The 12,420-nt window shown below is 40.0% G+C and overlaps 1 protein-coding gene across 1 annotated transcript in view; it reads right to left on the reverse strand.

The window, feature by feature from the left end:
• Positions 1-12,420, reverse strand: part of LOC309827345 (putative RNA-binding protein Luc7-like 2) — a 57,758-nt gene that overhangs the window by 24,318 nt on the left and 21,020 nt on the right.

Genomic DNA, 12,420 nt, shown 5'->3' on the forward strand with positions numbered 1-12,420 from the left:
AACACAGAAAGACAAAGTTAATTTAAAATCAAAGTAGAGCTTCCCTGGTGGTGCAGTGGTAAAGAATCTGCCTGCCAATGCAGGGGACACGGGTTCGACCCCTGGTCCGGGATGATCCCACATGCCACGGAGCAACTAAGCCCATGTGCCACAACTACTGACCCTGGGCTCTAGAACCCGCGAGCCACAACTACTGAGCCTGCGGGCCACAACTACTGAAGCCTCCGCACCTAGAGCCCGTGCTCCACAACTAGAGAAGCCACCACAGTGAGAAGCCCACGCACCACAATGAAGAGCAGCCCCCGCTCGTCGCAACTAGAGAAAGCCTGTGCGCAGCAACAAAGACCCAACACAGCCAAATATAAATAAATAAAATAAAATCAGAAGAACGAGCAAATCAAACTGCTGAATTATAGTCAATATTCTTTGAATAACATTCTAATTTTCAAATAAAGATGGAGTCCTCAAACAATAGACTGGTAATCTTGATACAGATTCCAGACAAGACTCCAGGTGAACTAGTAAAGAGATAATTTATTAAAACCCAATATAACTTCACAAAGAATAAGTATCTAGCCCCACTTTGATAAGCATATGTCAGGGAAATAAAATAAATACCAAGTAGATATTTATTTCAATAAGGAATCTACTAGGATCCTTCTACTTGAAATTCCAATTAGATATTATTTACCCAATTAGAGGCTTTTCTCATATCTGAGACAAAAATTTCTAAAATTCTGTCCACTTTTACATGTATCTGGGCAACTGATAAGATCTTTCATGAAATCCTTTTGGAAGCATACTGAACAGAAAAAAATGGGCTAGATGTAAAGATAATTACAGATGTGATTAAAGGTGATCAGAGCAAAGCAGAGATTTTCCAACTAGAGGTATGCTATCCCATCACTGGAATGTCACAGAATCTCTGGAAAGTTGGTGAAAGTAAATACAATAATTCAAAAAGGTATAGTAAATATTCCTTTTGTTTTTGTTACACAAATTATGCACAAAACTACAACAAAACATTGCAGCAGTAAAGTCATCCTTCAACTGACAGCTGAGTACCTAACTTGTGCCAAGCACTATGCCAGGTGCTTGGGACATAGCACCAAGTGACAAAAGATACAGTCTCCAACCTCATGGAGCTGACATTCTAGAAGAGGGGAAGCAAATAATAAACCATACTTGTGCCGCTGAACAAAGTTAAGTGATCTAATAAAACAGTAATGCTCCCATTACTGTGAGAGGCTACTTGGGATGAAGTAGCCAGAGAAGACCTTTCCGAAGAGGATACATTTAAAATGGATCTAAAAAGTGAGAGGAAGCACACTAACCTTAGGAAAAGCCAAGAAAAGAGTGTTCGAGGTTTACAGAAGATTTAGAAAGCAGATCTTTAAGTAAATATATGCCAGCGTTACTCAGAGGGAACTTTCTAGTAGCAGGGAACAGGACTCAAGTATCTACAGCACATAGGTCTGGGCCTTAGCTTTGTATATACTATCTAAAAATGACTTTGCCTATTTGACATGGTTGCCAACCACGTGGACATGTGTATAACAAAGGATATGATTATCAATTCTGTACAATATCCCAAGCTTTTTAAAAGGATGGTGAATTCACTGGATTAAGATTCAAAAATATTGATATACCAGATAAAATTCAGTATGAAGAAATAAATATGAAGTCCTACAGTTACATCTAAGAAGTCCAATTTACAAGTAACTAGGTTATGAACAAAAAATCTGACAAACTGAAAAACTTCCTAGTCAAAAGTAAGGGTTACAGTGTGGCATGACTGAGATCAATTTATGTGATACAAAATTAACTTACAGAATACAGTATGAGCAAAGTTGAGAAATCTCTTATTGAAGGCTGGTTTTAAAAGCAAACCCCTCTCCTCCAAAACACACACTGTTGTGTGCTAACACATTTCAAAAGTGGTATGAATAGGGCTTCCCTGGTGGCGCAGTGGTTGAGAGTCCGCCTGCCGATGCAGGGGACACGGGTTCGTGCCCCAGTCCAGGAAGATCCCACATGTTGAGGAGCAGCTGGGCCCGTGAGCCATGGCCGCTGAGCCTGCGCTCCACAACGGGAGAAGCCACAATGGTGAGAGGGCCACGTACCGCAAAAAAAAAAAAAAAAAGTGATATGAATAAACAAGATAAAGTGTCTCAAAACAAAGCTATACAAAACAGCCAGAGAACGGATGTAATTAGCTGGAGAAGAATTAAGATGTGAAAAGTCAACTGAAGAACTTTTCAACATGAAGCAGAAACACAGTGTATTATGGTCCCAAGGGACTCCAGAGAGTTAGACTTTAGTCCTCTCAACATAAGAAAATAACCTTCTAATAATCAGAGCTTTCCAAAGATGGAATAAGCTTTCTTGAGAGCTAGTTGCCAGATAACTGAGAGGTTCAAATACAGTTTAGACAACCATTTCTCTAGGGTAGTGAATAAAGAATTCAACCATCAGATAACTTTTATTCTTTCCTCCAACTCTGAGATCTTATGACTATCTTTAAAAAAAAGTTTCTTAATAAAACTATATTACCTCAGTTCTTAATTATGTAAAGGAATGAATGGGAAAATATAAATAGACAATGTCCTCAAAGTTATCCTTTCGGAAATAATAAGGAATATTCACCACCATTATAAAAGTCCTCATCACACTAATGGTCTAAAGTGTCAGTGTTGCTGAGGATGCTGAGATTTTCCAGGCCCCATTGCTTACTCTCATTCATTAGTCCCTGGATTAACAAACTAAGGAGTTTTCCAGTGATAAGAAACAGCAACTGAAACTGTGTGGAAATTCAAAGCTGCTTATTAGGCAACATTTATTAAGAAAAAACTGCAGAAAAACATTTAACACTCTTTATAAGAAACATGCAGGAGGGCTTCCCTGGTGGTGCAGTGGTTGAGAGTCCGCCTCCCGATGCAGGGGACACGGATTTGTGCCCCCGTCTGGGAGGATCCCACGCGACGCGGAGTAGCTGGGCTCATGAGCCATGGCCGCTGAGCCTGTGCGCCCGAAGCCTGTGCTCCGCAACAGGAGAGGCCGCGGCAGTGAGAGGCCCGCGTACCGCAAAAAAAAACAACAAACAACCATGCAGGAAAATAAGACAGGAATGAAAGAAGTTAATGGCAAAAAGAATGGTGCTACCCCCTTTGTTACACCAGCCTGTTGATTTCTTAATAATAATATCTTAATTAACATTAATCATTTCAACAATCCTATTTGCATATATTTCCACAGCTATAGTTGTTCATGCTATGCTTATTTCATAAAATGTTAAGACGTCATAATTGGAAATGCCTTTGATCCTGTGTAGCAGTTCTCAACCTAGACTCAGGGAGCTTTTAAATAATATCAGTGGAAGCTTCTGAAAACAGGCCCAAGCCCAACCCTCCAAAAACTGAATTGTAAAAGCCTCCCAGAAGTTTTTAATGTACAGTGTTGTGAACCACTCACTGATCCAGTTTTATTCCCATTCCACAGACAAAGGAACTGAAGGCCAGAAAGGCTGACTTCTTCAGGGTACTTATTAGGAAATCTGGTTAGCAGATTTCTAGTCTAACACCCCTTCCACTTTATTATGCTAGTTCCAATTATTTCAGTACTAACTCATCTTTTAATATTTTTAGTTGACATTCATCCCCCGTAACATCTAAAAAAGCTCTGCACACAGCAGATATTCAAAGCAGCCATCTACTGCCTTTCCTTCAGTAATCTCCCTTATTTTTATCCTCTCCATAACTATATTTCCAATCTGTTTTCAAAAACATATAAATTGCCTGTGTTTAACCTAAACATCTCTGTTGTCCACCCATATTATCCTTTGGCAGGAACTCCAGGCTTTCCTCAGTCTATCTTTAAATTTACATCGCACAACCAACCAAAAGAAGCAGCAACTACATGGGTCAAGAACAAAATGAACACCAAAAAATACCCAATTATATCCCTGTAGCAGAGGTGGAATTTTGGTGACAGGAGTAGAGCTGGGGGTAATATATGCCTTGGGGGGGATTTACAGAAGGGAAAATATGAGCTCCAAAGGGATAAGGATTTTTTTCTATTTTATCCACTATGTACCTGGGCCTGTATACAGGTACACAAGAATGCTTAAATAAATATTTAATATTTGTTGAATGAACCAAACTAGGAAAAGAGAGCAGAGAAGAACACTGGCACAGGGGGCCCTGGACTTAACGAGCAAGGGTGGTCAAGACGCACCCCAGGACAAAACTTGTCTGAGGTCTGGAGGGGAAGGTCTTCTTAGCCTCTCCGTGGATTATCTTCTTTGTTGGAACTGCTTTCCTTCTAAGGTGTTTTGAGCTATTCTTCTCTGTTTTTTCCTATGTGCTCCTCTCCTCCAGGAGGAAAACTTACTTGGGCTTTTCACTGTGCTAGGCTATAAGCCTCTGCAGCTTTGGTCTCGTCTAGCTCACCAAAGTAGATCTGGTGGCCAAAGCTGTAGGAGCTGGAAGAGCCTAGTTATAACGAAGACCCCCGCCCCGCGCCCCCCGCAATAGCCTCAGTGCTTATTTCTTCAGGGACCCAGCAGAACAGTAGGTGTAGCAAGGCAAACTTTCAGAATCCTAGATACTAGTCATCTATTTTCCTCTGTCCATAACATCATTACTAACCACTTATTCTGGCATCATGTCATGCACGTGAAGAGTATTTAAAATAAAAAATAAGCCAAAATAAACTCAACAATTACCTGCCACTGTGAAAGTGAGTGAAGGGAAAGTATGCCGATGTTAATGCTCTCCGTGACCCTAGTCATCTAATTAAAAAGGCACCAGAGGGAACCATGATAGAACCACACCATAACTAAGCATGGACCAATTCTCAAAAGCCAAATCAAACCTGACTTCACCACTGATAGTGCAATAGTGCTTTGAACACTAAGTGCACAGATATTTCCTGCTGCTAGTGCTTCTCTTTTGAAATAGGTGAGCTTCAAACTGAACAAATTAAAATGTTTGGTTATTTATTTTAACTTAAAGTAACTATTTATGATGAAAGCCACAGGAAGACTTTTAAATTTAACAAGTAATTTACTTCAAATTCTTTCTGCAAATTTATTCTTGGTATTTCAATTAATGGACACCTAAATTCTTAGATTATTGGAAAAATGCTTATTTTTAATTGGATAAGTTCAGTTCTGCATTTTGTCCTTTCCATCCTAAATCCTTTCCTCCACGAAGTTTTGACCAAATAACTATACCTACTTCTGATAACAGAATTCTCTTATAACCTCCCAACATTTTATGTTTTACTACTTAATAAAGTTGACTCTGTTAAGTACTTTTTAACTGTTCTTTTGAAGTTCCGAAGGTGACTATTATCTCCTCAAATGGACCCTAAGCATCATGAGGAAAATGGTTTATTTCTCTTATTTTTCCCTCCTACACAGAAGATCAGGTTTGCACAACCCATGACTTAACCATTAAATAAACCTGACAATTTGACTAAGGAATTCTACTTCTAGGAACTTGAGGAAACAAGTAAGTACACAAAGATAAATGAACAATAAAGTTTAACAAATGGTGTTTTTGATTTTTAAAATTAGAAACATTTTAAGAGCCTAACAAAAGGGGTTTGATTAAATGAATTATGGAATAGCCATATAATAGATTACGTAGCCATTAGAAACAATGTTCTTGATACTAAGCGGAGAAAAGAGAAGATAGCAAAGAAAGACATATAATAAAATGCCATTTTTGTAACTTCCGATACAGATATTGCTGTGAGGTTGAAGATTTTGTTTGAATTTTTTGACAGTGGTTGAATTAAATGTAATGAACATATGTTATTCTTATAAGCAGAAAAATCAATGAAGCCACTTCAATTTTGGAGAAAAAAATTTAAGGAACAGAAGCATGTGGAAATTGAACATCAAAATCAACAAAATATTACGGTAGTGCAAATCAAAGGGTTAACTTAGCTAATGGCAGTTAATATGTTAATGAATATATCAGTGATAGAAATGTGACACAGTAACAGCTCCAAGTATCTGCAAATATTTTTGCTTTGTTATATGTTAGTACATTTGCTCAGTTCTGTGAGCTAGATCCTAAAGGGAATTACAAAAAGGTATGAGAATATAAATTTGTGCTATCAAGGAATTTATATTCTCAATGAAAAAAACCAAGACATTAAACTAAAGCAACAGCAACAAATGTAAATAAAGATTACATACAAGGATTTCATTGCCATACTGCACACCAAAACCAAAACCAATTAACATATTAATAGTCACTGGGTAAGTAATTTAGGGAATGCCCACGTTGTGAAATAGTACATTGGCATTTAAAAAATGTAGACCGGGCTTCCCTGGTGGCGCAGTGGTTAGGAATCTGCCTACCAATGCAGGGGACACTGGTTCGAGCCCTGGTCCGGGAGGATCCCACTTGCTGCGGAGCAGCTGGGCCCATGTGCCACAACTACTGAGCCTGGGCTCTAGAGCCTGCAAACCACAACTACTGAGCCCACGTGCCACAACTACTGAAGCCTGTGCGCCTGGAGCCCGTGCTCCGCAACAAGAGAAGCCACGACAATGGGAAGCCCGCGCACCACAACGAGGAGTAACCCCAGCTCGTCGCAACTAGAGAAAGCCTGCGCATAGCACCAAAGACCCGACACAGCCAAAAATAATATAAACAAATAAATTAATTTATTAAATATATATATATATCTTTAAAATAAATTTTTAAAAAATGTAGACCACTAATATGCAAGCTTCTCCAAGACAGGTGAGAAAAATTCAAAGATTCCATTTGTTAGAACGCAGACACACATGCATGCACACACACTTGTATATGTACAGAAAGGACAGTGGAAGATGTACATTGAATTCTTAATAGGGTTTAGTCCTGGGAAGGTGGGGGATGATGAATAATCGGAAATATTCATGTTTTATGCTTTCTTCCCTTATACTCGAAGATTATATTGCCAAAATAATAAAGTAAGACAGAATAGGCACTGACCAACTCAGAAAATATCCCTTTACCTCTCATTATTCATTTAACTGAGAAATTCACTTAATCTCTCAGGACTTCTCTTTTCTCAAGTACTTCAGGACTGCTATATGGATCAAATTACAGACTGACTAGATTTTAGAAGATTTTGAATGTGAATCAACACATGCAGAACTTACTCTGGACGAAGAGAAGAATGCAAGAATGCTCGACTACTTGGAAAGAAATATGATATGATAAAATCTGTTTCAGAAGCATTAACACCACACTACTGGTTGGACTAACATCCTTGTCAGACAGCAAGGAATATGTAAGAATAGACAGCAATATTGGTAAAGCACTAAAAGGAATATATACATATACCAGCTGGAGAAAAAGTGAAACAAAACCATGACAGCAGGACAGAGAGCACAGGAAATACAAACCCCTAGCCCAGCATTTGAACCAGTCCATATACTGTTCCAATGCCAATGCTATTTTCAAAATAAAACAAATCATCTACACTTTGACCTTCCTTCTTACATCTTCACTTTCTTCCTCCTCACATTTATAAAATCTCTCTTCCATCCATGGTCAGTCCCTGCTTCAAGACCCAGCTCAAGAAGCTTGCCTGGTGGTGCAGTGGTTAAGAATCCACCTGCCAGTGCAGGGCACACAGGTTTGAGCCCTGGTCCGGGAAGATCCCACATGCCACGGAGCAACTAAGCCCGTGCGCCACAACTACTGAGCCTGCGCTCTACAGCCCGCGAGCCACAACTACTGAAGCCGGCGCACCTAGAGCCCGTGCTCTGCAACAAGAGAAGCCACCACAATGAGAAGCCCGTGCACCGCAAGGAAGAGTAGCCCCCGCTCGCAGCAACAAAGACCCAACGCAGCCAAACATAAATAAATAAATAAATAAATATGTATGTATGTATGTATGTGTGTGTGTGTATATATATATATATAAATATATATAAAGACCCAGCTCAAGAACAAGAGACAGCCTAGTATACTATGGAAGAAGCCTTGAAATAACAAAACCTGGATATGAGTTTCAGTTATGCCACTATTGTCTTAAAACAAAAATTAAGGTTTTTCTTTCCTAATTCCAATCCTGTCACTCAAAACTAACAAGTCAAACATGAGTGGTGGGTGAAGAGGAATGGGGCACACTGCGCATGCACAAAGTAGTTCCTGCTTTTCTACTACTTCCCAACTTCTTAACTGCCCATTCTCACTTGAATGTTCTTCCTCCAAGTTCACTTTTTCCTGAGTACATAAAGAAAAATAAAGCTCTTCTTCTACCTTTTCTTAATGTATGTTTTTTTGAAGAATATAGTAGGAAATACCTTCTTATCCATTTCTAATCCTAGATATGCAAAGATAGCTAGTTAAAATTAAAACAAATGGCCTTGCCCCACAAAGACTATTCTAATTGAGGAGAGGAAGAACTTATATAAATAAGAGAAAACAAGTGCACACTCGGTAGTATGGAGGGCAGGTACTACACAGGGGTTCAGAGGAATTGTGTGTAGTAAGCCAGGCAGGATTTAAGTTTGTACAGAAAGGTTATTCCAGGCAGAGAAACGGAGATAGGCAAAAATGAGCATGCTGGGCAAGGAGAGTACTGAGACAACAGTGAATAAATCAGTCTGGGGCTTCCCTGGTGGCGCAGTGGTTGAGAGTCCGCCTGCCGATGCAGGGGACGCAGGTTCGTTCCCCGTCCAGGAAGACCCCACATGCCACGGAGCGGCTGGGCCCATGAGCCATGGCCGCTGAGCCTGCGTGTCCGGAGCCTGTGCTCCGCAACGGGAGAGGCCACAGCAGTGAGAGGCCCGCGTAACGCAAAATAAATAGATAAATAAATAAATCAGTCTGGTCAAAACAGAGGACCAAACTGATTTATTCATTCAAGGGAGAGAGAGACCTACTAAAGATTTTAGGTTTTGACCATATAAATAATAGGGAACCACCAAAAGTTTCTGTGTGGAGGCAACATATGATAAATTCATTTCCACTCAGGAATGACTGGCTTCTTTTCTTCACATTTAGATCTCTTCAAATGTCATTTCATCAAAAAAAGTTTTCTCCACTCACTGTCAGTGTAGCCCCTTGCCCACTGTCTCAGACTTAACCACACATTTTTGTCACAGCACTTAACATCACGCCTGAAATCACATTATTTCTTTTCACACTTGGTTGTGAAAGAACATTAGAATGTAAGCCCCCATCACTAAAACAGAAACCCCTGTCCACTTCTGTATCCCCAGCATTGCACATGGCACATAGTAGGTCCTCAATAAGTATTTAAGTGAATAAATGAATGAATGCTGATCTCAGCAATTAGCAACACTCTCAGAGAGATAAAAAAATAAATCACTTCTTGAAGGGGAATTTTTTTAACTTTTACTGTGAATTCTCTTTATTTTTTCCATTTAGCCCTCATTAATCTGATACCTCTTGCTTGCCCTTTTCTATTTCTTTCTCTGCTTAATTCCATTATTACCTAAATTTCATTACTGCAAACACTGTTATAATAAATACCAAAAAGGGGGGACACATAAAAACCTACCTGAATTTGGATATTTTACAAATTACATTATCCAATACATCAACATATATGCTTATATTTTTTGACCCTGTAGACCAAAAACGTCTATGGGGTAATATATATTCAAGATGTTTTCAATATAGGTAAACATCAAATGCTTTAAAAAGATCCCTTCGTGAGTAACTATCATCAAATTATTGGATTGGCCAAAAAGTTCGTTCAGGTTTTTCTGTAAGATCTTACTGGAAAACCCTATCAATCTTAAAGAAAAACCCAAACAAACTTTTTGGCCAACCCAACAGAAAGGATTATACTAAGTCATTTGATCTTGCCACCTGCACATCAAGACAGAATGCATCACATTTAAAAAAATACTTCCAGTGATAAGACAGTCCATGACTTTGCTTGATGTTTGTGGTTAATCATCTGTATAATAAAAATATGTTTCAAGTTTTTGGTTCTTACCATATGTTTGCTCTGTGTTCATTGTCTACATCTTCCAAATGATGCATTTATAACTCTATCCCACCTTTCTCAATGAACAGCCTCAGAGAACACACTAGTTTCTTCAGATTTGTTAAAATGCAGTTTATAAAACTGTGCCTATCTCCATAAAATGCAGTTTATAAAACTGTGCCTATCTCCAAAAAAGATCTGGAGAGTTCAGGGACTACTAAGTGATGATTCCTGGTTCTTAGGTAATAAGCATTTATTGAGAATCATTGTACAGAAAAACAAATGTGTGGGAATTCCCTGTCGGTCCAGTGATTAGGACTCTGCACTCTCACTGTCGAGGGCCCAGGTTCAATCCCTGGTTGGGGAACCCACAAGCTGCCATGGCGTGGCCAAAAAAAAGAGAGAGAAATAAATGTGACAGTGAAACATGCTGACAAAGTATCAGGCTATGAAAAACAACCTGCTTGAACAATGACTTCCAGACCTCACTCTGCTTTGCTTGGAAATTATTGGTCTTTGCTACTCTGTAATGTTTCAAGAGTCATCCTAAATGACAGGTCCAAGATTTAAGATCCACTTCAAAAAACAACAGGGGGTTTCCCTGGTGGCACAGTGGTTAAGAATCCACCTGCCGGGCTTCCCTGGTGGCGCAGTGGTTGAGAGTCCGCCTGCCGATGCGGGGGACGCGGGTTTGTGCCCCAGTCCGGGAGGATCCCACGTGCCGCGGAGCAGCTGGGCCCATGAGCCATGGCCGCTGAGCCTGCGCGTCCAGAGGCTGTGCTCCGAGACGGGAGAGGCCACAGCAGTGAGAGGCCCACATACCGGAAAAAAAAAAAAGAATCCACCTGCCAATGCAGGGGAGACGGCTGCAAGCCCTGGTCCGGGAAGATCCCACATGCCGTGGTGCAACTAAGCCCGTGTGCCACAACTACTAAGCCTGTGCTCTAGAGCCCGCAAGCCACAACTACTGAAGCCTGCGTGCCTAGAGCCTGTGCTCTGCAACAACAGAAGAGCCACTGCAATGAAAAGCCCGCACACCGCAACAAAGAGTAGCCCCCGCTCGCCACAACTAGAGAAAGCCCGTGTGCAGCAACAAAGACCCAATGCAGCCAAAACAAAACAAATAAAAAACAAAAACAAAGCCAAAACAAACAGCAGGACAGAGGACATACGTAATTATAAATGAAATAAGGTAGCTGTGTGTAAAATATTTACTGAAGCTGGCATACAGGTACATAAAGTTCATTATACAACAACTCTACTTTTACTTATAGTTGAAATTTTCTATTAATGACGTTTAAAAAGACTCCTCAGGCTTCCCTAAGTGGCGCAGTGGTTGAGAGTCCACCTGCCGATGCAGGGGACACGGGTTCGTGCCCCGGTCCGGGAAGATCCCACATGCCGCGGAGCAGCTGGGCCCGTGAGCCATGGCCGCTGAGCCTGCGCGTCCGGAGCCTGTGCTCCGCAACAGGAGAGGCCACAACAGTGAGAGGCCCGTGTACCGCAAAAAAAAAAAAAAAAAAAAGATTCCTCAAACTGATTCAATATTACAGCATAAAAATTAGAGTAAAATTAACTTGTATTTGATCTACAAAGACTGGACATCAGCGCAATAGTTCATCTTATTTACATGTATGTATATTTGTATTTAACCATTAATCCAAGTCACGGACAAACATGCTGACCAACCTCAATTAGAGACAGACTAAACTAGAACACATGGTCTCTGGGTCCCCTTAAAAAAATCACTTCCATAAGCCTGAAGTATATTAACTTATTTTAAGAATATGAAATTAATGACTGCAAGATTATTCTCAATAACAGAAAAAGGTTATTTCCCAAGGACAGAAGTACCCCAAGTTGAACAGCTCAGGGTATTCATGTGCCAATTTGCCAACAATACTCCAAATTATATACTGGACTGGGTTTTTAAAGTTTAACAGTAAAGCTCTAATTATTCACTGGGAAGCCCTTAATACGCCTCTGATTTCCTAAGCACCAAATGTATTTTTGGTTTACTGCTTGTTAAAGGAATGCATATTTTTGTAAGAAACCGAGAATAAAATATAAGCAGAAAATCTGATTAATATAAGGACACTTCAAAATCCAGATCTGGTAAAAACCTGGGCTATCTGGCAGTTTTGCAAATTTGGAAGCTCTAGAAATTGACGGTCATAGAAATTTAAAAACAAAAAAATTCAAGCCAGTCATCTGGGCCAATGTTTTCTTTTCTTTCTTTTTTTTTTAATTTCGGCCATGCCATGGCGGCTTCTGGGATCTCAGTTCCCTGAATAGGGATTAAATTAAACCTGGGCCACAGCAGTCAACGTGCCGAATCCTAACCACTAGACCACCTGGGCTAATGTTAAAAACATTTGTTTAAAAACGCCTAAGTATCCCAAAACAAACCCTTTCCGGAGAAGAGGTTATGAGTTTAAACTGTCT

Source organism: Grampus griseus (genome assembly GCF_964374135.1).
Source record: "Grampus griseus genome assembly, chromosome: 9".
In the NCBI taxonomy this organism is placed as follows: domain Eukaryota; kingdom Metazoa; phylum Chordata; class Mammalia; order Artiodactyla; family Delphinidae; genus Grampus; species Grampus griseus.